Raw genomic sequence first — 25,765 nt, 5'->3', positions numbered from 1 at the left:
TGGATTGGAGGAGGGTTGAATTAAGTGGAGATATCCCTAAACCCAACCCTCCTGAGTGAGCCAGACTCCTGTCAGTGTTGGCCTCCCCCTTCTACCACTGCACATGCAGGGGGACAGAGGCCAGCTGGCTAGGCCCAATGGGGTCTAGCATAAAGCCCCAGAAAAGGGTGTTCTGAAGGTGAGGAGGGTGACGGCTGAGCATAGATGGCCAGAGATCGGCTCAACCTTGAGCTGGTCTCACAGCTGTTTCACAATGACATTAGGCTCAATACAAGCCTGCTCATCCTGCTCCCCCCACCTCCCCCTACCTCCCCCTACCTCCATGTCTGCTATAAGTAGCAAGGCTGTAGATTCAGCAGTGGCTCCACTGCTTTGCAAACTTCCGCAGGCAGTGTGTTGGTGTTAGAACAGCACCCTATGAAGAGTTATCCATGAAGTATTCTGATGTGTTGTTCAATCAGGGTCTCTTGGGTATTCCTTTGCAGATAAGAGTCAGGGGTTGGCTAGCATTTGAGTGGCTCTTTTAAGGAGATCTTCACACCTTTACACACTTTAAACTTCCCTGAGTGGTGAGAAGTTCCAGGAGCTATACATACTTGTTTGGCTTCCTTTGGAAGGGGAGATAATTGGAGACTTGTGGTATTCTGCTGTATTGTAGCTCTATTCCATCCATCTTTGCATTTTTGTGCAAATTTCTTCAACCGAAACTGAGCTGTAAAATTCAGAGAAGTGTGCTTGCATTATCCAATGGATATCTATGTTCCAATCTGCATTTAAGTATGAGTCTGGCTAATTAGGTCTGTTTGCTTTGAAATGTGAACACATTCATCCTTCATACCTAAGCATTTCTGCAACCAACAAATCCAGTACCCTATATCAGGTCCCCAGAGAGAAAGAGAGAGAGAGGGAGGGAGGGAGGGAGAGGGAGAGAGAGAGAGAGAAAGAAAGAAACCTCTACATACCCCAAAATACATTACTCTGAGAAGAGTAGATAAAATAAACAGTGAAGACCTTTAATGAGAGATGCAGACCTGGGAAAATATGTGGGAGGGAGCTCAAGCTTTCAGGATGCTAAACCAATACAGGGCAGGCTCAGGCTAGCTCTGGATATTGACAGCACGTTGGTCAGAAAAAAACTGGCCACAGTCCATACCCCACCAACACCAAAGGCTAGTATCTAAGGTGATATTTTTGCTAAGGATATTCACTTTTGGTTCAGAGCTTCAGGGCTGTTTGTGAGCATATTTTCCATTCTCTTTGCAAAAAGCATAAGAAGAATTCTGCTGCATCATACTAGAGATCTATCTCATCCAAACCCCTGTTTTCCACATTGCTCAACCAGAATCCCACAAGCAAGACATGAAGGAAGTAGTCCTCCCATGCTATGGCTCATCAGCAACTGGTTTTCCAATAAATGCTGCCTCTGAAGCTGGAGGTTCAATATAGTTATTCTGGCCAATAGCTACCAGTGGCCGGTTTTACACACCCACTAAACTATGATTAAGGGTCTCAAGAAACCCATAAATATCAAGCTAATACAAAATTTTATATTAGCTAGATGGTTAGGTTGCAATTTGTTGGATTGCAGATGTAAACGGTCAATATTTCTTCTTCCATTAACCTTTATGTTAGAATAACATACATTTTTTTGGGTAATGCTATGTAGCCTCTTAAATTTGGGCTGAGGGAGACTTCCCATCTGAAACACTGGAGAGCCTCTGACCAAAATGCTAAGGTAAAGACCAATGGCCTAATTTGGTATAAGACAACTTCCTAAAATCGTATGTAATCTGGTTCTGATAGCTACCAGGAGACTTATCCTCCATTCACCTTTCCTTATAGGGAAGGTGCTCCTACTCTTTTACAACTCACTGAGGAACCACTTGCAAATGTTTATTAAATTATATGTATTCCCTCCCCCCAATTTTTAAAAAATTGAAGTGAAGTACAGTACACTTTTTATTTTTACAGGATTTGTTAATAAGAATATTTAAGAATGAAAGACAATATTCTGCAGTGACCTAGAGAATAAATTACCCCCCCCCCCATTTGTAATTTGTTGTCCAAGAAGTGGCGCTACAGGGAATGGTTAAATAATTAGTTCACAATGGATCTCACTCGCCTGAGATGAGAAGGGATTTTTGTTTTGGTTTTTAACTGTAGTGGGCTGCTTCCTCTTGTGATGAAAGCACCATAAGAGGCATGGAATTGTGCTATGTTTCACAGTGTCAGCTTGAAGCAATTATTGGGCATTAGGCTACAGTCAGTCAGAGCCAGGACTGTCCGTCTCTTTCTCACTCTCTTGTTGTGCAGTATGTATAAATAAATAAATAAATAAATAAATAAATAAAAGCATTCATTTCCCCTTGGGAAATGAATAAGGGAATATTAGAATAGTGGCTATTATGGAGGTGAGCTGCTGTGAATGTGCAGGGGGGCAAGTCTAGTGGAATTGATGTCAGGACTTGACAACAGAACCTTTGCCTTTCCTTTGCTGGGCGATTGAGAGGGGTATCTGTATTGTATTTCCAGACCCTGCAGGGCTGAAGGCCTGTAGGATTTCCAGTGAGTAGTGCAAGACAAGATAGGACTGTTTACACAGCTGTGCATATAAATTAGCATATGTAGTTTTTATGCAAATCTGTTTCTTTTTTATCCTTTTTTGGGGGGTTGATGCTCCCCTTTTGATGTGATTCACAAGCTAGCCATCCTAAAAGAGCAACTGTGCATCCCTGTGCCGTTCACAGGAGACAATAATGGTTAGGGCTGCCATATGTCTGGATTTTCCCAGACATTTCTGGGATTTCAAAGGTGGAATTGATGTCTGGGGGGAATTTCCAAAAGGTGGTGCTTTCTGGGTGTTCTGGTTTTAACTTTTTGAAATATGGCAACCCTAGTAATGGTGGGGTGTGGAAGACAGATAGCTCTGAGACCTCAAAACTGTAAAGGACAGGGCTACAGGATCAAATGGGTGTCAGTCAGGTGACCTCCTGCTAGAATCTGGGATGGTTAAGGAGGAAGCTGGTGAGGGCTATGGTTCTACCTGGGCTACCTGAGGCAGTACAATCAATTGGGGGTGATGCTGCAATGGTTGTTCTTTGATCATCAGAAGGCGAGCAGAATCTGGGGCAGATGTGGGGCACAAGGCTAGTCCACAGTTTCAGACTTTCTTGTGCCTGTCTGTTTCAAAACAGATGGAAACTCACCTATCAATGGATAGCAATAGGTAGGAGAGTGGCAAAGCAGAAGCTGAAGTCTTGGAGAAATTACAGCCGTATGGTTTGAAATGCTAAAGGTAGATTAAAAAATAATCCCCAGCTAGAAGTGAGATAAATATAGTGGAATGCCTTCTGCCTCATTAACACCAAACTGCTAACCTTCCTCATTACTTCACCAGAAGCTCAACAATAGAGCATAGACTATGCATGCAAAAGTCTCTAGGTTCATCTCCAGTTTAAAACGTTCCTCTGCCCAGGATCCTGGCAGGCCACTGCCAGTTAGGCAATATTGGGCTAGACTGACAAATAGTCTGACCCACTATAAAGCAGGTTCCTGCTCTCTCTCTCTCTCTCTCTCACACACACACACACACACACTTGAGATCCAGACAAGTGTGATGCATCTAAAACTGCCTATTTTATTACTACTGGACAACTGTTGGCATTTGTCCTATTTCTTTTCATGCCTCAAGCTCATCTTCATTGATGACATTGCGGAAGATGCTTGGAAGATGGCTGCCAAATGACAATCCTGTATTTTCCAAAGGCCCCAAGGTGACCTCCTCAAGGCTCATTGCACTCCAGCACTGCTTAGTGTTCATATGTGCATAATCTAGCCACAGTGGGCTCTGTTGTCACCTGGAGCTTTTGCCCTACTGTAATTCTTTTTGAGAAGAGGATAACCTCCCATCTGACTGTACTTGCCCTCTCCTGGCCCCCCACCCCAAGAACAAAGTCCTTTATTCTGACCAACCTGGTTGCTGCTTCAATGCCCTGTATTTTATCAGCTGCAAAGTGTTTCCTACGTTGTTTGGTTAATGTGATGGATGCTTCTCTCCCTGCCTTCTTGGTGTTTAAGCCAAGATGCAGAATTGCAAGTTAAAAGGTGATTAATCTTCCCTAATGGGATTGCACACTACAAACAGGATCTCACCCTCCACGTCTTTGTTAGCCCTGACCGGAGCTTGCATTACCTCAGACTCAGTAATAGGTCATTTATAATGAACAACAGAAGATGTGGGGAGGAGAGGAGGGTTGTTTGGTCAAGTGTCAGCTGCCCCCAGCTCATTTAGACTTAATCCCATTGTCCAAGTGATCCTGAGTTCTGGGTGGTGTGTAATTGGGTGTACAGTGAGATGACAACATCCAGCCTGCTGCAGTGTTTCATCCTTTTATCCCATTAACACTAGCTTCTTACAGTCAAATAACTTAGCTCTAGGTGAGGCAGTATAATCTGGGGAAGACAAGAGTGCATACCCACTCCAGATTCAGAGCTGTAAAAACAAAGCTGGGGCCATGAGTTCTTTATGGAGGCAGCTCATATGCAACTCAGCTGAATCCGGGCTCATGCCTTTGAAATGTCTTATTGCGAATGCTGTACACAGTGTAAAGATGGAGCTGCAGTTTAGCAGGCAAATGCATCGTGCCTGGTCATCTTCATCAGACCAATGCAGCCCTGAGAGATGAGCCATTTGACAAAGGTGTGGCTACGGCACACCTGCAGCTTTTGGAAGTCCTGCCAGTTGGGGATAGAACAGAATTATGTTCAGTCCACATTTTAAAGCCAACTGACTTTATTCTCCCCTCCTGAATCAGAACGTACATGGATGCACAGACTAGGGCATCATCATCTTTTAAATTGTTACACACATCTCTAAATTATTTTGAGCAGTTCTTCATTCAAAAAACATACCACTTTGCATTAAAAAAATGTGTATTTTAGGATATTCTCAAATGCATATCATTAGATACCCAACTGATACCTGTGGGTTGAGCATGAACATTTATGAAGGGAAGCCTATGGGTGTACTGCTGTATATGCACAGGCTTCTGCATGACCCCACATGAATGCTCAGTTATCAGAGGAGGGGAAAGCAGGGTGTATGGTGTTGTGGATGGGCCAATAATCCTGGTCTGCATCCCCATGTCTAGCCTCTATGTAAAGGATAATTTGAGACAAGCATTATTGAGGGAAATCAGTGTCATCAAATAATCTGGAAAACAACAACAACAACAACAACACAGAATGGGGTAGCAACAAAACAGAATGGGGAGGAGAGGATTTGTCATTGGCTGCTAGTGATGTCATGGGTTCTCTCCAGTGGAACCAGGACCATTATGATCACTTCATCCTATATACTCTCACAATAGTCTCAGTAGCACTGATAGTGGCATGGTGAGTGGACAGGAAAATATAATTGCTCCAGTGATGAAATATTTGAGTACTGGGAAAGTGTGATTCTCTCCCTTTCTCCATTACCTTGAGACAAGAAATCTGGCTTCCATGCAACAAATGCGTGTTTTCATGCAGCTGAAAATGTGCACACACACAATCAATAACATGGAAAGATGCACCAGTGAGAAAAAAGTATTGAAAAATCATTTTTCTCCTCTGATTATTATTATTATTATTAATACCCCGCCCATCTGGCTGGGTTTCCCCAGGCACTCTGGGCGGCTCCCAACAGAGTATTAAAAATAATAGGGAGAAGGAGGGCAAGAGTCATCAAGGAGTTTGTTCTCAGGAACAATTAGGTGCAGAGAGGTTGGAAAAGTGACTAAGACGTGCGAATTAACAGCCAAGGTTAGTTTGATTAGCAACAGAGAGGTGTTCTAGAAGAAGTTAATCCCAAGATCTCACAGCGGCTCATTGAATGCATAATGTAAGAGGCTAAAAATAAAAGGAAGGATCGTCAAGTGCAACTGTGTGTTTAAGAGTAGAGAACTGTGGATATTAGGATAAGTTGCTTTTGTTATACTGTTGGCTCTCTTGTCAGCTTGTTTGTTACACATCATGATTACCTTTGGCTTCCATTCTGAATGTATACTATGATCCCCATTCAGAAACAGCAACAAAAGCCTTCTGAATCACCATCTTTAGCTAAATGCAAATCATGAGCATTTTGAGGGATGTCTGAAGGGGTTGGACATATTTATTCTTACATAGAAAGGAGAGACAAAGAATAATGAATGGAGGGGAGATAAGAATGGTAGTGTTTTACCTTACTAAATGACCACATCCCATCAGCCAGGGGTAGACAAAGTGGTGTCCTTCAGGTGGAACTGCAATTCCCATCAGCCCCTTACAGCATGGCCACTGGTCAGGGGTGATAAGTGCAGCTGTTCTACAACATCTTAAGGGCACCTCATAGAAACCAGTTGCTTCCTCTGGCCATACAGGTCAAGAAGCCATGGGTTTCAGTTGCACAAAAGAAGCTGGGAAATATTAGGGGAAATGTTCAGTTTCTAGTAGTGTTTTCCCTGTGAAACATGAACGGTTTTATTCAGAGTGCCAGCTTTATGATACTAGAGAATGAGGGGTGCTGCTTCTGCCAGCTCCGTGGGCATAAGCCACTTATTTGCAGTTCATAGAAATCTCTGTGCATTTCTCATGGGGTAATTGTCCCCTGTGCAGCCCAAGCACCTCTCCAGTATCAGGCAGGCTCAGTGTCAGCAGAGGTCAAGGATGGAACAGCTCTGAGAAACTAAACCCCAGGAGCTAGCAATTCAGTGCAGAGCAGATGGTGGGATAATGTTGGTGGAGGATGTCGCCCTCCAGGAATGTCAGGGTCAAACATCTCACCAGCATAGGGCATTAAGTGTAATGGGAAGGGGAGGGCTGGAGAGAAAGGGAGGGAGATCAAGAAAACAGGAGGTTAAATGAGGCGATGCTTGTGCAGTGGTACTGTGCCACTCCAGAGCTCTGCCAAAGAGAAAGGTTACTTGCCTGCCACTTCATTAGGAGAAAGGGAGGCACTTCAAGGAGCCTCATCTGTTGAGTAGACAGAGTGGATCCTAACGAAAGGAATGACGGATTAAGAACTGTCTGGGAGCTAATGTACTGTTTACTGCAGTATAAATGGCTGGTGTTTGGGGAATGACAGCTGAGAGGAAGCGACAACCGGGTGGTAGCGGAGGGGAGGGGGAGCTTTCTTGATTTCCAAAGCTCCTGCTCCGAAGCAAAACTGCAGTTTGGAAGGAGAGAGATATGGTCTCCTCTGGATTCCCTTCCACCTTCTGTTCTGTTCTGCCTAAACAAACAGGCCAATTTAAAAAAAATGGCAGCTTGGTCCTACTGTGCAAATGGTATTGAATTGAATGCTTGCTTTTCTTTAATTATTAGTGGAAATGATCACTAGCCTTAAGCACAGATTGGATTGGGGACTGAGAGCTGTGGCTCCATCCCTTCTTCCCTTCTTGCCCCCATGAACCAGCTCCTTGCTCCAAAAAGAGGGACAGCCCTTTTTAAATTATCATCTTTATTTATTAAATTATATTCTGCTTTTCACCTCACCTGGGCCTCAAACCAGCTTACAAAGGATAAAAAAATGTACAAAATACAGAATGTAAAGCATGAATTAAATCAGTGGAGAATAAAACATCAGAACAGCATTCATGGTGCAAAGGTCTCTTGGAATATAAAACCATTTTAACTAGGCATCTGGAACTTGGCAGGGACAGCGGCTGCCTGATTTCTTATTAGCAGAGTAAAAAAGCTCTATTACCAGAAAAGGGGAGAATCCTTCTTCATCATTAAGTACATTTGTGGAGAAAGAGAATGGTAATTTATGATGAGCAGTCATGTCAACAAATTCACCTGAAAGAAAAAGCTGAGTATTGGAAACACATATACACCGAATCAGGGGGGAAAGGTCAGTTTCTCTTTCTTTAGGTTCTCAGATTATTTTTCACTGCCATTATAACCAGGACATTTTTTTCAGCTCTAGCACCTCTCAGGTGGGCACCACTGCCATCCTAAGAGAATGAGGGAGGCATTTGTGGTGAGTTCTGGCACCTCTTTTTCTAGAAAAATAGCACTGATTATACCTGTCATCATCATTAAGGCAACAGCCTATCCAAAATCTAATTTTAAAAGCTGGCTGCAACTCTTAAATAATAATTTTATTTTCCTCCTTTCCAGATAGCATTCAATATGTATATTTCCTTAGCTTTAAAGCCATGAGACATGTAAGAGTTTTTCAAGCTGAAGGGAGCTGCTATTCAGCAGCAGCAGCAGCTTCTACCTTGACAGATGTTAACATGAAAGAGACAGTCTCCTGCCCGGCATGCTGTCTGCTTCTCGTATTCCTCTGGTTGCCTTTAAATTATGAGATTTCTCTGTCTCTTTGCTAAGCCCAGGTGTGGAGTGATCTGCTAAATGCCAGGCTCTTCTTCTTCTTCCCAGGTCTCCACTTTGTGCAATAATGTATTGTTAGGGAAAATGGGCACCCGCACTCCAAAAACAAAACAGGTGCTTTCTGCACTTGTGTTAACACTATTCTGTATGAAGAGGAAGGCTCTTCAAGATGCAAACAGCAGATTCTCCAGAGCCCAGTTGTCTTCCGGGAACATGTGATCACACTTTGATAATGATCACATACATCTGTGTCACCTTTTCAATGAGAAAGACATTCCACAATAGAGGGACAACTTTATTTCTGCCTCTCGGTTAGAAAGAAGCAACTGTTTCCCAGTCTGCAGCAAGCATAGTTCCCGAATGCTCAGTGGAAGGAAAGGAGAACTACGGGCATATAGGAAGTATTTGCCCATTTGGCCACTGGCATATGGCTTCAAATGCTGCCATGTCTTTAGATGTCCTGAAAAGCATGCAGCATCAATGCTTCCACACTGTGTGATGCAAGGATGCATATATTACGGATTTAGAATGATAATGTCTTTGCTGAAGCTTTTCTTTCAGATCTTTTGAAACATGCAACCAACTAGATGTGTAAGGTTATATCCCAAAGAACCACAATTTCTTTCACTGTGGCACGGATGCCCTAACTTCTTAGGCTTGGTCTAATAATAAGAATAAGAATAATAAGAATAATAATTTATTATTTATACCCTGCCCATCTGGCTGGGTTTCCCCCAGCAAAATATTAAAATACAATACACATTACCTTATCTCCTAGGAAGATGGGGTTGTGGGATGCATTACTTTCCATGTGAGATTATTTCTCTGACTAGCCTCGTGTTCACTGATTGTACGAACCAAGTAACTATAATTAAAAGCAATTAAATGGTCCTGTGCATTGGGTAATGCGTAGCAAAGACACAAATCCTCTTCACAGAATTGACTGTTGATTGGTTGACATGTGCTGGCAACACTGTTTTGTTTATTTTTTAATATATTTTTAAAAATGACCACAATGAAGAGATCTGAAATTGTACATTTTATTGTAATTTAATATTGAATGGATTCAAGAGTGGGTCATTACATTTTGTTGAGAATCTTCCCCTCTGGTGGCTATCTGAAATGGAGCAGTTTGGTCAATTCTTTGTGATGTGTTTCTGTACACCAGGACATCTGATAGGCCATAGGAAGGAAGATGGAGCTAGATACCAATCACAACATGGGGGTAAACAAGGAAGCAGCCATATAATTCAGGGATGGGAAATCTATTGCTCTCCAAATATTATCGGACTACAGTTCCCATCATCCTCAATTACTGGCCATGCTGGCTGGAACTGATGGGAGTTGGATATATGCAAATGGGAACCTTACATTCAAGCAGCTGATCACACGTAGATGTCCTTTGAAGACATCTATGCTCAACACGTAGATGCTAAGGTGAGACTGGCAGAGTCAGTAGGACCAGCAGGCACAGTCCTGCTCTGCCTCCATACATTTGCATTACATGTGGAGTATAATTTCGAAATGTCAGTTCTCCACTTTAAAATGGTACGTGTCATCATAAGTGGTTTGCGCATGTCTGTTTTGTGGCATTCAGAAAATACTGAGAAGTGGAACTCCACAAGTGTGTGCCTTCGTAGTGAAACAGGCACATATGCTAATGTGACCACATAACATGCATCATATAGGCTTACAGTGACATCATAATCAGCCTTCAAATCCATGCCAAAGATCTAGAACTTGACTAGGAGGCCACTGTGTTAGTATCAGGAAGCAAGATAGCAGAAAGCCATTTCACCAAAGGTGATGAAGAGAGTCTTGCTCCAGAACCCCTTTAGAAGTTAAAAAATGAAAAGAAAAAGAGATGGAGGTAACTTAAGGAATAGGCCCTTTTCAGTGCTGGGACCAGTGCTGTGGAATTCCCTCCACAATGAAGTTTACTGAATTTACAGTGCAATACAGATGTAAGTCTGATTGAATTCAGTGGGTCTCACTCCCTCGGTAAGTGGGTATAGGATTACAGCTTTTGAAAGCTGGCAAATGCCTTTCTTCTTCAAAAAACATTTGAGGAATGATTCTGGCTTTTTGTATGTGGATTGTATATACTATATTGTATTGCTGTAGTATATATTGAATTTAGCTACTAACATGAATTTGACCAAACTGCGGAAGGCAGTGGAAGACAGGAGTGCCTGGCGTGCTCTGGTCCATGCTGTCACGAAGAGTTGGACACGACTAAACGACTAAACAACAACAACAGCAACAGCAGCGACATATTGAATTTAAGGGCCAATATGTATTGGGTAGGGCTTCCCCCCCATTGTGTTGTTTTATGGTTGTGAAGGCAGGGGGGCTCATCTGGACATAGAATAGGATAACAATTTAATAAATGAAAAATGAACGATCCTGAAATCTCCAAGGAGAAAGGCAGTGCACAATATTGATCCACCAAGACATTTGTTCCTAGGGGTTTCATCTATAGAGTTGTCGGCTGGAAATATTCTTGGTTAAGCATTTAAGCATAATAGTTCTCATGTGGGAAAGTTAGACATGAAAGCAGTAGGTAGGAAAACGCCTTTCTCCACTCTCATGGAGTCTGTAGCCTGGCTTCCAGCTGGGCTCTTGTGAGAGCACAGCCTGAAAGAGACCATTAGGGTGCAAAAGCAATGAATGATGCTGGTCCTGGTCTAAAATCATCTTCCATTCACTTCTTTGGTAATGTTTGGGACAAAATATGCTATGAGTTTTCTGGAATCTCACTGGGGGAAAAGGCTACTCAACTAAAACAAGCTAAGGAAACAAGCTTCTTTTGCCCTGTGTAAGCAGTGAAAGGGCAGAGGCAACAGTGAGTATCTTCAGCAGCTAAAGAAGAAAGGAGCTTGAAAGACCCCAAATCTGGAGTGAGGCCAAATGCAGAGTGAGTTGTTTTGGGATGAAGAGGCAGCTCATGGAAGAGGGGAACTGGGCACTTGGGAGAGCTGCTAAAGCAACATTTGAGATGGGGGCCCACAAAGCGCTTTGTCATCATTTAGAGAGAAGTTAAAATACGGGGTGGATAAGGACGTATAAATTGGCAGCAGATTGTGGTTTATGGTAATGACAGTCCCAGAGGAGCATCTCTCTCTTGGTGACATTGAAGTAAATTGCATTGCTCAAGATGTATACTAAGGATGGATAATGAGATGTGTGCACAGGGTAGAAAAGATTGTGGGTTTTATGATGCTATTGAACTCCCAGAGATGAGTGTGTGTGTGTCTTTGAAAAAACCAAGTTGCAGAGGGGGAAGGGAAGGGAAGGGAGGAGGGTGCGAATGGTAACACAAAGCTCAAAAAATGCATTGCCTTGCTGCAGCCCAAATATTTGTACTTAATACACTCCCTAATCAACTCTTTTAAAGTATGTGCTCAGCCTTTCACATGCACACCAAGGATTCCCCCCCCCCAAAAAAAATTATCCCTTTCTGCTGCATCAGAGACCAACTCTGAAGCTGCCCTGAATTTAGATCCAGCTTATCCAACAACACAAGCCATTGTTTTCAGTAATGGGAGGAAGCATCCGCAGCAGAAGGGATTTCTTAAGAGAATTAGACAAATTCATGGAAGATGAGGCTGTCAGTGGTTACTAGCGAAGATGCCTGTGTTCTGCCTCCACTCTTGGAGGCATACTGCCTCTGAACACTAGTTGTGGAGGACCCCAAGTGAGGGGAGGGTAGCTGTTCTCATGTCCTGCTTGTGAGCTTCCCATAGGCATCTGGATGGTCACTGTGGGAGCAGGATGCTAAACTAGAAGGGCCTTTGGTCAGCTCTTCCTGAGTGGGGAGGGGTGAAGAGCTTCCCACAAAGCCTTTTTGGATCAGGGCCAGTAATGAGGCAAGAAGATCATCAGGTCATAAGAAAACCCAGCTCACAACTTGGCTGGCCATGTCTCCCACTTTACAAAGGACACTTCTCGTTTTCAAAGAGTTCTCTGTTTGAAGGGCTATTAATTCCAAGTACACATTTAAAATAAAGATCCCTGAGAAGGGAGAATGGGGGGCCTTGGAGATGTCTGTCAAGAGCATCTCTAGAGCAGGCTGAGCAGGCTCACAGATCACCAGGACACTGTCTTCCCCACAAAGGTGAGATGCATTGTATTTCTGTTTAAACTACATAAACATTTTGTAAATTTGCACCTGTACCTATGAATTAACATATGGACATTTAAAAATGACTTAACTTGTTCAGCACATTTATCTGCAAAACTTTTCTCAGAATACGATTTTCTGCATTTTGAATTTGCATCCTATTTCACATATGTGGAAGACACATAGCTTATCAGTAGAGCATCTGTTTGCATGCAGAAGGTGCCAGGTGCAGTTCCTAGCATCTTTATGTAGGCCTGGCAAAGACTCCTGTCTGAAAGCCTAGGGAGCTGGTGGTGGTCAGGGCAGAGGGAGGAAAGGTCTTATGAGATATAAGGCAGCTTCCTGTGTTATCCCATCCTAGCATAAGTATTCTTCCCCAGTTTGCATTCAAAGCCTTGTATTTCTTAGCACTCTTTGCAAAGTGTTGAGCAGCTTGCTATTTAAGGAGGCTCCCAATGTTCCCTTCATCTGAATTTCAGTCCCACATCCTGGGATTCAAAATTACTTGGTCTTTTGGAAGTTTATGAGGTAGAGCAAATGCACAGAATAATAGGAGAATGGCAGAAATGACATGCTCATCCTTTCTTATTCCTTATTGCTGTTCCCCTTCAAAATACTAAGTGGCTTGCTCTTGCACATGGCGTTGAGCTGTTGCTCAACATGCTCGGCAGTGCTCATGACATGCTCTTTGTCATGCTGACAGTACACTCTCTGTCCTCACTGCTTTCATCTCTATCCATCATATATGCACAGGCATGGCATGTCTCCAGTTCTGCATCCTGTGAAGATCAGGGACATTGCATTTGCATCTTCCCACAATGCCTTAAGGTTAGCACTCTCTTCCCCCAGTGACAAAATGTTTGTGCCTGGAAATCACAAAAGAGAATATGCTAGGGATTGGGGAGATTTGATTCAGTTCACATTTGAAGGTGAACCCACCTAATTTGCACTTTTTGAAACAATATGTGAACCAAAACACAGCCATACCTCTGAAATTCACACTTCTCCCAATTTTGCAATGCAGTTCTCTAGCCAAGCAATGTGTACACTAGGGGAAAGTGTGCATAAAAATGCATAGACTAGTGACAATTATGTGCAAAAATGCCTTACATTTGGGGGAAATTGCTTTGCAAAAATGCATATATTAAGTAAGCTTGCTCATAAAAATGTGTGCATTAGGAGAAACACAGATGTATTTTCATAAAGGCTTTAAAAGAAAAAAAGCAATCAGATGTCATAGTATGGAGACGTGAACTTAAGAGTGGAAAAATGAGAAACTGCAGGAAACCAAAACTGATAGATTTCCCCATCACTGGAACAAGCTTGTTGTTGTCTTTATATGCCATTCCTAACAGGTATGAGCTGCTGGTGTCAAACCAAAAGGGTCTGAATTCTCCTCCTTCTGTTCAAAGTGTGCAAATTATTGTGACCTTTATATGTACTTGTGTGGGGGGGGGGTGCTTGTTGTGGCTTGTGCCATCATGCTCATATTGCAAGACCACCCAGGGGGAATAGTGTGTGTGCGTCTGTCGCTGAGGTTACTTCCTTTTCTTCTATCCGACCTCCTGCACCCGGATTCTGAATGCAGAGAAATTCTTCACCTCCAAGTGTGTGTCATCTTAAAGCTGACTTTCTCTAAGCATAGCCAGGCAGCCGTTGCCAAGGCCGGCTGGCGTAAATTCTCTCCGTTTGACAGCTGATGAAGGGGTGGAGGATTTATAACTTATTTGAGTTCCCATACATCACCCTTTGTGTCGCTTGCTTATGATGGCCTTGCCAAAAGATAAAGAAGTGCAGGACTCTCAGTATGGGCCGTGGTGACAGGCCAGGGACAAATGTCTCTGTTGGGTAAATTGATTTGAATAGCTCTAGTGAAATATCAGGCGAGGCTGAAAATATGATTGGGTTTAATGATCCTGCTTGCATTGTATCCCACTAGAATTCCAAATGGCAGACAAGTTAATTAAAGTCACGTATAGCATTGGGAATGGAAGGAGGACATAATAGGTAGATATAGATATGTATTGCTGGAGCATCTATCTATTAACTGTATCTGTCTGTCTATCTAAAAGTTATCCCCCCCCCCCTGCTATTTCCAATATAGTGACTTTCCTAGGAGGCCAATAAATATCATCTGTAATTTATAGGGTGTTTATCCAGGTAAAACTGTTCAGAATATTTTTCCCTAACCCCTAGAGTCTAACAAGCAAAAACCTCGAGGCATAAAAATGCAGAATGAAAAGATGGAGAGCAGACAAACTGTTTATTCTCCTCTGGTGAAATTTAGTGCACATAAAACTTAATATGGTGTTAAGAATTGAACATTCATTTTCTGTGAGCAAAGGAGGTTTGTGGCCGTATAAGTTGGGAATCGGAAAGGGAAGGTAAAGTAGTAGTTGTTGTTGTTGGTGTGTGTGTGTGTGTATTTCTATCTATATATTGCATACATGAATGAAAATATGTAAATAATAAAGCAGATATATCTTCACGTATGTCCTTTGCACCTCTCTTTGGGCATGACCTCAATGCTGCACTTATGTGCAAAGTAGTTTTTGTTGTTCATGTTTAAAAGAATTATGGGGGGGAAAGTGTGTTTGAGTTTATCTCATGTTGTACATCTCTGCAGCATCTGTTGAATGTTATGAACTCAGACCTTCCTTATTCAGCAAAGTATCACGAGAGCATCAAGAGATCTTGAAGGTTTGTTGAATAAAGTGGGTCAAGAGAAGCAGTGATTTCTCAGTGCTACAATGCCCCACGAGTGTCAAATGAACATCCAAACACACTTTGGTCAACAGATGGGGCTCTGCTGTGTGCCAGAATTATCCAAAGTGAAATTGAGTGGCAGAAGGCACACAACATTCTTGGTGGTGATGACCTCCTTGTGGAATGTTCAGCCATCAGAAGTATGATAGACATGTTCAGTGCTAGCATTAAAGAGGTCATTGAAGACCTTATTATTCATGTAGGCATTTGGGGAGATGTGAAAGGAAAATTATCCCATTCTTTCCTAATGCTTTAGTAGCATCTGTGTGATGGTTTTTACACTGCTTATTTTTTCATTGATGTTGTATTGATGAGATTATATTGTTTATTGTTGTTAACTATCAAAGACACATGGTGAAAACAGAAATTTAGATTTAGAAAAAGATAAATGAATTGGACAGAATTGTTAAAGATATGAAAGAAAGTCGGAAGATAAATTTATATGAATATATATATATATATATATATATATATGGCAAACACATGCTAGTTGTGAGTAAGGTCAAAAGGAAATTGTATGGGGGCTACAATCCTATTATTTTTTATATTTTGCTGGAAGCTGCCCACAGTGGCTGGGGAAACCCAGCCAGATGGATGGGGTATAATTATTATTATTATTCATATTTACCTTGGAAAAAGCCACATTGAATCAAATGGGACTTACATGGGTAAACATATGTCACTTAAATAGTAAGATTGTGTGTTCAAAAAAAGAGAGGGGGAAAAAGACCTACATCATTCATGTTGTGACACGAAGATCAAATCACATGATTTGTTAATACCTAGTAGCCATGTAAATATATAATGGGCGATATCCTGTGATGTCTGCCTATTTGCACAAAAAACCCCACTTCAGCATGACTTCACCTTCCTCCTCTTCCACCTCCAGTGCCATCCAACCCCCAGGTTTTTTTTGGAGGGCCCCCAATCCTCTGGAAAAGATTGGAGGTGGGCCCAGGCTCCAGGGGAAGCAGACAAAGGATAAGCCGTGTTACGCAAGCAGACACCCTATTGAACTTCATTGAATCTCACCCAAGAACTTTCTGGAAATGTAGTGATAGAATTATCAAATAGAAAACAGGAGAAATTGTACTCTTAAAACCAATGTTTTTGTTGTTGGGACTGTTTGAGCAATAAATCAGTGTTTGATAAACAACCTGCTTATCAATGCTCAGAGATATTGATTGTAAAATATAGGAAGAAACCAAGCTTGCCAGCAATGGATAAATGGCTTCAAAGTACCTGGAAAATTCTGATAATAGTAAAAATTACCCACTCTAAAGTGTGGGACAACAAGCAGTTCACAATTTTGTCTATTTAGGACAACAGGAGGCCTTTTGTGTTATACTGCAACAGAATTAAACATACAAAGGAGAGTATGTCAGAAAATATTTAATATATTGTATATTAATTGTTTTTGATGTGATCTCTCCACACACCTGCACAGATTAATTCTAAGGTTCCTCACAACTTTTAAGAAGCCTCTTACATAATGTCTTGAATATAGGAATTTCACATGCAAAAAGGTTTTGCCAAATGCTTATCTATTTTTCGTGAATTCCCAAGGAAAATGTTTACATATGGCTGAGGGTGGGCATTTAAATTACTGATTTTTTTTTTTTAATAGTTCTGGTTAAGCAGCTCACTACACACTTCCTCCAGCTAGGTGCAAAGTAATGAAATAGATGGTGGCAGCACAACTGTTTTGTAGCCTCACATCCTGTCCTACATTATGACAGTATTTTATTAGAAGGAGCCTATCAAGATGATTTCAGAGCCCAAGCCAGTAGCCAGTTGAAACTGTGAGTGTTGGGGGAGTATCAGGGGAGACAATATACTGCCTTCAAAATATTGCAGACTACAACTATCACCCCTGATTATTGGCCATGCATTCTGGGGCAGGTGGGAGTGTAGTCACCATCCCCTGGAAGGTAACACAATGGCTGTATGTGATTTACACACACAAGCACATGCTGGACATTAGTGGAAGATAGGCTGGAATAAATGTCAGTGATCTCTTTGTGAGGCTGTGAAATACCTCCAAATGGGAAGTCAGACAAAGGCAACATTCATTGTTTGAGCTCAGTTGCTTATGAACAAATGCCCCCAATTAAGTGAGAAATGGAGACACTGGCTTTTTAAATCATTAAGACCTAGAAATATACTTGTAGGGCTGAGATCACAGTCATGATTCCAGATAAGAGATCAAGCCATGCAGAGTGCAGGGAGGGAGGAGATAAGCATGATGAAGCAGTAGACATAAACCCAGGAAATATAATTTTTAAAGAAATTACCAGTGGGTTGACTAATAAAAGGAGAAGGGGAAAGGTTGCTGGAAAGAACAAGAGGCAAGGTGAGAATCAGCGCGGGAATGAATGTTTACAGGGCTGGCAGGACTCTAGTAAAAGGGAAGCAGGAGCAGGTCTTGAAAGGTTAATGCAAGCACTCTGGCCCTAAGCTGTAAAACCATCCGCTGGTTTATAGAGCAAAGGCAACCTGGAAACAAATAGCCTGGCCTGCCAAGCCTTAGGTGAGAATCATTTGCGCAATGAAGAAGTGCTGAATGTTAAAAAGAGCTTGGAAGCTGCCCCCAAACACAGCCAGAGATGGGGCTGGCATCAAGCTGCAGCGTGTAGGAAGCAGAATGCCTCCCAGGAAGCTGAGGGTACAGCTTTGCACCATTTTAATATATATCTTTTCCCCAAGGCAAGAGTGGCAGCGAGTTCAGGCAACAGAAGGCCACCTTTGGAGCTGCAAAGCCAACTGGACTTCTGGAGCAGCCAGAGATGGGGGAATAACAGCACTGAGTGGTGAGGAGGGAGAACAGTGGTCCCCTCACCAAGCAAAAGTTTTAAAAGGACAGTAGGACCTCTGGCAGGGTAGGATGAGGGGGGAGAGGCAGCGAGATAGCATGCGGCACCCAGGACATCCCCTTTCCCTGGGCCCCTTCAAACATGGCAACCTACTTGCTTCTGTGAATCCCTGGGAAATGCCATTATCTCTGGTTCCTCCCATTTATTGCACAAAATATTCCGTGTAATGAATTTCTAAAGTTTGTTTGCAGCCTGTGAGAAGACGGATGTAAGGAGCACAGCAAAAGAAATTTATCTCGACTTGCAGCACTAATAGGTAACATGACACTTTGGTGCAATGTCACGCTTTGAGACACATTGTCAATCAATCATGCTTTATTGCTCCAACTTTCCTTAATGCGGGCCCATAAAATCAAAATCAAAACACAGCCACAGCTACACATACACAATAAAACTACAATACAGGAAACGCAGCAGAAAGCCAAACTTGCTGGCATAGCAAATGTTATGTTAATGCACCATGGCCAATTATAAGTGTTTAAAGGCACTGCTTGCAACAGTGTTTCTTTTCTTAAGAAATTTGGGGGTCACTCCATTGAGAAGTTCTCTGATACAAGGCCCATGGGAATTGATGGAGGTTACAGAAATCAAGCTAGTAGGTAGCTTTTAAATAGCAAATAGATGTATGGCACAATTGGTTTGGGTGATATGCTTTTATAAGGAAAGATTTGGGCTGAGTCCCATCTGACTCACTAACCCCAGTCTTGGGAATAAAGGAGATAAAAGTTGTGAAAACTCATGTATCATTGTGATTGCCGTCATCACCATCATTTGTTAAATTCTTCATTTTACTTTGGAAATTGGCCTTCAGTAGGAACACTTTTGTGATTCATTTTACAATTAGCAGTCTACATTTTTGGGCTTACTCACAGGCAATTTGTTGCTGACATTAGTCCTTCTGTGTGACGAAAGTGAGCCTTGACTACAGCAAGATGCAACACTGCCCGTCTTAATTCCATTGACTGGAATGGAAACTTTGTGGCCAAGTTAGATTCAGTTGCTGCTAACTTTTGATGGCTCATAGAGAGTGCCATCGTTATGCATAGCAATGTATAGGACAAAATCCTATTAAGTTGCAAGTGTGTATGCATCAGCCCCAGAGACTTGAGTAAGATTTAAACATTTGTTACCAGTGTGTATAGGACTGTAATTTAGGGATGCAAATCTTGCTAGTGAAAACCTTTCACATAAATGTGTAGGATCTAGAGTCTCCATAAACAGAACTCTGCTTGAGGGATGCTCCCAAAGAGAAAAAGTGGATAATTAGTTTAAGTAGGTTGGGGGACCCATTGTGGTAGATTTTGAAGATGCTCAGGGAGAGAAGATGAAGGGGAAACACTGCTGCATGAGCAGAATGTCATCCAGTCCCCTGGACCCCCCCCCCCCAGTTTTGAAACATTTATTGCAAGTTCCCCAGCTTTCCCCATTTTCCTCCTCACAGCAGCACTATAGCTTTATCTGGTGCATAAAGACTGCAATCCTATAACCACTTAACTAGAAATAAGCCCCACTGAATTCCTGACATGCCTGCACCATAAATTTGATTATTTAACAGTGTCACAAAAGTTGTTTCACCCTACCAAATGTAACAACTTTTCAGTGTCACACTCCAAACAAAGAAAATATATGAATGTGCTGCTCTTGTAGTTGTTTAGCAGAGCAGAAAGTTGATAAAATGTAGCCCAGAATGGATTTTACTATTTTTTTAAAAAAAAACCTATGCAAAAAGAAGGGGAAAATTTTATATATAATGAAAGGGTTGTAGCTCAGTGGTAGTGCATCTGGTTTTCATGCAGCAAGTCTCATTCCCAGGAATCTCCAGGTCCAGCAGGGAATGTCTCCTGCCTGAAACCCTGGGAAGCCATTACAATACTGCTTGGTAAGAGCAGCTTCCTGTGACCCCATATGAATTAATGTGTACATTCATTTGGTTCATTGTGTATGGAATCAGTGTTACCCGAGTGTTTCCCCCCCCCCCCTTTTCAAAGTCTTGTATCATTGTTTACCAAACTGTAGACAAATATATTCAGTCAATTTGGCCATTAGAGCTAAGCTCCTGCAAGGTCTGTCTTTTAATTGAAACAAATAAAAAAGAAGAAATGGTTTCTGAGTTTGGAATGGACTAAGCAGCTATTTGGAATGAGCTATGGCATGTATTAGTAGGCCTTTGTAATAAAGCTGAATTGTAGACTGATAAGTGGATCTTGCTTCCCAGCACATTGCAGCTACTTTTGTGGTACTGTCAATGTGCATTTCAGAATGTTCAAGTAATAGGTGGGTTTCTGCTTATTTGTTTTATTAAATTGTGACTCTCTTACGCCCTCCTGCCCAAAAGAGGTCTCCAGGACAGCTTACTGCCAAGTATCATCAAACAATGTGAAACAATAATTAAAGAACAAAATGCACAGCAATGACACAAAGAACTAAAATTGCAACAGGAAAAGTTATGGCGCACACACCAGGAACAGTGAGCGATGCCATAAAACCTGCATTCAAATGATATACCCCAAGAGGTGGATGGCTAGATCACGTAGAGTAGTGAGAGCCACGCTGTGGGTTAAACCACAGAGCCTAGGACTTGCTGATCAGAAGGTCGGTGGTTCGAATCCCCACGACGGGCTGAGCTCCCGTTGCTCAGTCCCTGCTCCTGCCAACCTAGCAGTTCAAAAGCATGTCAAAGTGCAAGTAGATAAATAGGTACCGCTCCGGCGGGAAGGTAAATGGCATTTCTGTGCGTTGCTCTGGTTCGCCAGAAGCGGCTTAGTCATGCTGGCCACATGACCCGGAAGCTGTACGCCGGCTTCCTCGGCCAATAAAGCGAGATGAGCACTGCAACCCCAGAGTTGGTCATGACTGGACCTAATGGTCAGGGGTCCCTTTACCTTTATTAACAAGAAGGCTTGACTCTCTATGCCTCTCTCTCCAAACCTCACAGGGTAGAGGACATGTAACAGGCCTGTTCTTGATTAGTTCACAAGGGCCTGTTCACAGGGGAGGAGACATTTCTTGAGATACCCATTCCATTCTCTGTTCAGAGAAACTAAGCTTACTTCCAGATGACCTGCTTATAGAGCTTTTGTCCTGAATAATGTTTGCAGAGAGGTTAGATGGCATCTATTAATTGGAAATGGATTCTTATTTGTTTGTGGGGAGGTGAGATGGTGCTGCATCAGGCGTTACTGGACTGTTGCCTGAAAATCAGTGACAGAGCCCCTGCTAGCTTGAAGTCAGATATACTAAGTGGCCAATGGTCAGTCTCAGTAGCCCTATGAGGACATTTGATCTGCGGTGCAATATATGAAAGCAGTGGTGTGGTTAGAATCATGCAGGAGACATGCCATTTTGCTGTCTGAGGTGAAAGACAAAATGGTGCCCTCCCTATTCCATATACAGATGTGGACTGGACTGACAATATCCCTTCAACACTGGCAATGGGGTGTACACTTGAGGAAGCAGGCTAGTTTAGGAAGTGAATGAAAGGTTGTGTGGCATACATAGCTGTGTCTTCCAGAGATGAATGGTGAGGAGGTTCAGGAAGAATTGGCAGGGTCTGCTGCCAGTGTCCCCTTCAGCTTTCCCCCGCTGAGGTGCTGCCTCATTCTGCCTGGTGATGGGGGGAGCAGCTAGAACCTAATTGGCACAAAGGTGGAGAACTAATGTAGTACCCACTAAGGAAGAATGGCAAGGTAAAATGTTTGAATATGCTGAACTGGCTGGTCTGATGAACAGGATAAGAGAAAACGAAGATAAGGAATATGAGGAGGAATGGACAATGTTTATTGAATATTTTAAGAACCAGTTTAAAGAAATACATAGCTTAGCAGGTCTTGAGCAGACGCGACAGAGTTGAAATAGAGTATTTAATAGATAACAAATTGGATGATTAAAAACATTACGTAGAGTAGTAGAAAAGCAAAGGAACCAGGAAAAGTGTGGAAGGGGAGTCATATGGTATATGCATACATGCTGTATTTGGTACAAAGCTGTAAGTGGGACAGGGGGAGGGGAGGGGGTTAAATATGCTCTCTGTTCCTGTTTTTGAAAATGCAAGTAATTTTTTTAAAAAAGAAGAACTGTGACATGGGTAAGGACGGTGGACCCCTATGCCTTCCTCACATCTTATCCCTGGTTGACAGTCTGCACAGAGCTTGTATAAGCCTCAAATGCTTATGACCTTACCATCTAAAGTGAAATGTCTGCATTTCTGTGGTGAGTAAATAAATGGACAGCCATTAAATATTTGTTGCATTTCCCACCGTAGCTCAGCAGGTAATAAACAGTTCCCATTACACTTTCAGATCCATTAATGGAAACTCTTTGAAAAAAAAGGTGAGCCGTGTACTATTATGAACTTATTATCTTACTACTGCAAATCTTCTTGGTTAAGTGGAAGTATTTCCAAGTCACTTGGACACACAGAAGTACCAATGCTGAGCTGGGAATAAATAATGCAGCAATGTATTTTTGTTAACTCCTGGTTAATTACTGCAGCAAAATAACCTGTCGGGTCAAAACTCCTGCATCTCTCTTTCTCGTTCTCTCTTTTGGTTTGTTTTTGGCTGTTGCACAAGCCTCCATTAGGGCTGCTGAAATGGTAACTGGAAATAAATATACCATTTATCATAAAAGCTAATTAGGGATTCGTTTTAAGGATGGGACTCTGCTAAATCAAAAGACCAGCAGAAAATGAAATGGGAGTTAACAAATATTGTTTAATGCATATACTATAGCCATAATCAAGTTTGTCTTGCTTAGAGTGCATTCTTACATGAGATGAAGTCTCACTCAACTCAGTGGAACCTACTTTTGAGTAGACATGTCTGGGGTTGCACAGTTCGTTTCCTTCCCGCAGACCTGATGTCTATTGCAGCTTTGCCTTACACCTCTCCTTACTGCAACCTTTGAAGGACTGTCTTGCTACTGTTAGCCACATCATTTGGGAAACTGCCTGGCCTGGCATGTATTGCAAAGATCCTTCCTTCCTTGGCAATTGACAATTTCTGCACAGGACCTGATGATAGGTCTTTCCTGATGTCTGCAATCCCTAATCAGTCATACAATACAGAAGTTGGCAAGCCAATAGACAGTCCAGTAGCTGTTTGCCAATGAACTTGTGGTTTTCCTGACTGAGATACTTCATAAGCACCTGGAGCTTTTATCTGCTAATACATTATTTCATAAAGCAATATGGATCAGCTTTTCCTTCCTTTTAATAGGAGGGCCTTCACACAGACACACCCTATTTACTTACTTACTTACTTACTTACTTACTTACTTACTTACTTATCACTTTTATATCCCAGCCTTCCTCCAAGGATCTCCAAGCAGGATACATGACTCGCACAGCAACCCCATGAGGTTGTTAGCCTAAGAGGCAGTGTCTTGGGAAGAGCTGCAAAGCACATGGTTTGCATCCAGAAGGTCCACGGTTCAACCCCTAACATTACTAACTCGGGCTGGGGAAGAAGAGTTTGGATTTGATATCCCGCTTTATCACTACCTGAAGGAGTCTCAAAGTGGCTAACAATCTCCTTTCCCTTCCTCCCCCACAACAAACACTCTGTGAGGTGAGTGGGGCTGAGAGACTTCAGAGAAGTGTGAATGGCCCAAGGTCACCCAGCAGCTGCATGTGGAGGAGTGGAGACATGAACCCAGTTCACCAGATTATGAGTCTACCGCTCTTAACTACTACACCACACTGGCTCCCTTATCCAAAATACTGAAGAGCCACTGCCAGCTGGTGTAGGCAATACTAGCCTACAGTAGGTGGAAGAATATTTAACTCGGATAAGGATGGGGGAGAAATTAAGTCCTTTGTGAATTTTGGGATGTGGTACTCCAGTTTTAAAAATGTGTACATTAGGGGAAAGTGGGCAAAGAAATGCAAATATTAGTGCAGATAACATTCTGTTGCTTACAAAAATGTGTGCATCGGACAAAGTTGCATTAAATGTATTTATTAAGAGAAATGTGCACTGAAATGCTGACACATTTTGGGGAGGGAGAGAGAGAGAGAGAGAGAGAGAGAGAGAGAGGGATGAATAGATAGGGTCCTCTTGTAACTTTAACAACTATCTGATAGGCAGAAAGTTGGTGGATCAAGCTTTTTCTGGCATGGAAATGAGTCATTGGGAAAGTGTCTCCCATTATATTTCTGTGTACTTGGCAACTGTTTTAGGCAGTGGAAACCTACCAAAAGGAAAGCTGGAAATCCTTGCTGGTAGTCGAAATATGGTAGTTGGCTACCTACCTGAATCTTGCTGGTAGTGTCAGCATGCCAGTCTAAATATAACACCCATTAACCTTTTATGCTGTGAACCACCCAGAGATCTACAGGTGAAGGCCAGTATACTACTACTACTACTAATTGTCCCCTTTGCCCTCCTAAATCCCAGATAATGAATAGTTGGAGGTTGTTACTCAAATGGCATTCTGTACCTGCTCAAAAGCATTCCACACTTTTGAACAGTGGCAGTGGGAAAACATTCTAGGGCTAAGCCCTGGGACCACATAAACCCCACTAGCAACCCCAAAATAGCCGTTTAACAGCATATTGCATGGCAATGCGCCTTATTTTAGGCAAAGAGAATTGTAACCATTCAATGTGACAGAAGAATGAGCATCCATATTTAGGCTCAGATCACTGATATTTGTTTGACAAGCAGACCTTATTGACTCCATATGGGAGCAGTCTGCTTTCTATCAAGATATATTAGCAATATCAAGATCATGCATGTGGCATTTATGTGTACATGCTCTGTCCTATGTCTGATCGCTACTTCTGCTTTGTTGTCTCTAGGCACTGTATGATGGTAATCTGTCTAGATTTGAATCAGGAAACACTGATGAGATGGGCAAAGAAGCTGAAATTCAACTGCTAGTTTTGTTTTGCTTTTGAATTACTCTCCAGTCTGCTAACCTAGAATCATAGAATCATAGAGTTGGAAGAGACCACAAGGGCCATCGAGTCCAACCCCCTGCCAAGCAGGAAACACCATCAGAGCACTCCTGACATATGGTTGTCAAGCCTCTGCTTAAAGACCTCCAAAGAAGGAGACTCCACCACACTCCTTGGCAGCAAATTCCACTGTTGAACAGCTCTTACTGTCAGGAAGCTCTTCCTAATGTTTAGGTGGAATCTTCTTTCTTGTAGTTTGGATCCATTGCTCCGTGTCCGCTTCTCTGGAGCAGCAGAAAACAACCTTTCTCCCTCCTCTATGTGACATCCTTTTATATATTTGAACATGGCTATCATATCACCCCTTAACCTCCTCTTCTCCAGGCTAAACATGCCCAGCTCCCTTAGCCGTTCCTCATAAGGCATTGTTTCCAGGCCATTGACCATTTTGGTTGCCCTCCTCTGGACACGTTCCAGTTTGTCAGTGTCCTTCTTGAACTGTGGTGCCCAGAACTGGACACAGTACTCCAGGTGAGGTCTGACCAGAGCAGAATACAGTGGCACTATTACTTCCCTTGATCTAGATGCTATACTCCTATTGATGCAGCCCAGAATTGCATTGGCTTTTTTAGCTGCCGCGTCACACTGTTGGCTCATGTCAAGTTTGTGGTCAACCAAGACTCCTAGATCCTTTTCACATGTACTGCTCTCAAGCCAGGTGTCACCCATCTTGTATTTGTGCCTCTCATT

At 42.4% G+C, this 25,765-nt stretch overlaps 1 protein-coding gene and 1 long non-coding RNA gene across 10 annotated transcripts in view; both read left to right on the top strand.

Moving 5' to 3' along the window:
* Window positions 1–25,765, top strand: part of NRXN3 (neurexin 3) — a 1,235,498-nt gene that overhangs the window by 579,672 nt on the left and 630,061 nt on the right. The window lies entirely within an intron of this gene.
* LOC307223165 overlaps window positions 10,110–25,765 on the top strand; it is a 79,059-nt gene continuing 63,403 nt past the window's right edge. For both annotated transcript variants that reach the window (XR_013842006.1, XR_013842007.1), the window contains exon 1: window positions 10,110–10,319. This is a non-coding gene — a long non-coding RNA (uncharacterized lncRNA). The remainder of the gene's footprint in view (window positions 10,320–25,765) is intronic.

This window comes from Podarcis cretensis (genome assembly GCF_951804945.1).
Source record: "Podarcis cretensis genome assembly, chromosome: 1".
NCBI lineage: Eukaryota > Metazoa > Chordata > Lepidosauria > Squamata > Lacertidae > Podarcis > Podarcis cretensis.
The sequence above is the reverse complement of the archived record's forward strand: the minus strand, read 5'-3'. Positions and strand labels throughout refer to the sequence as shown.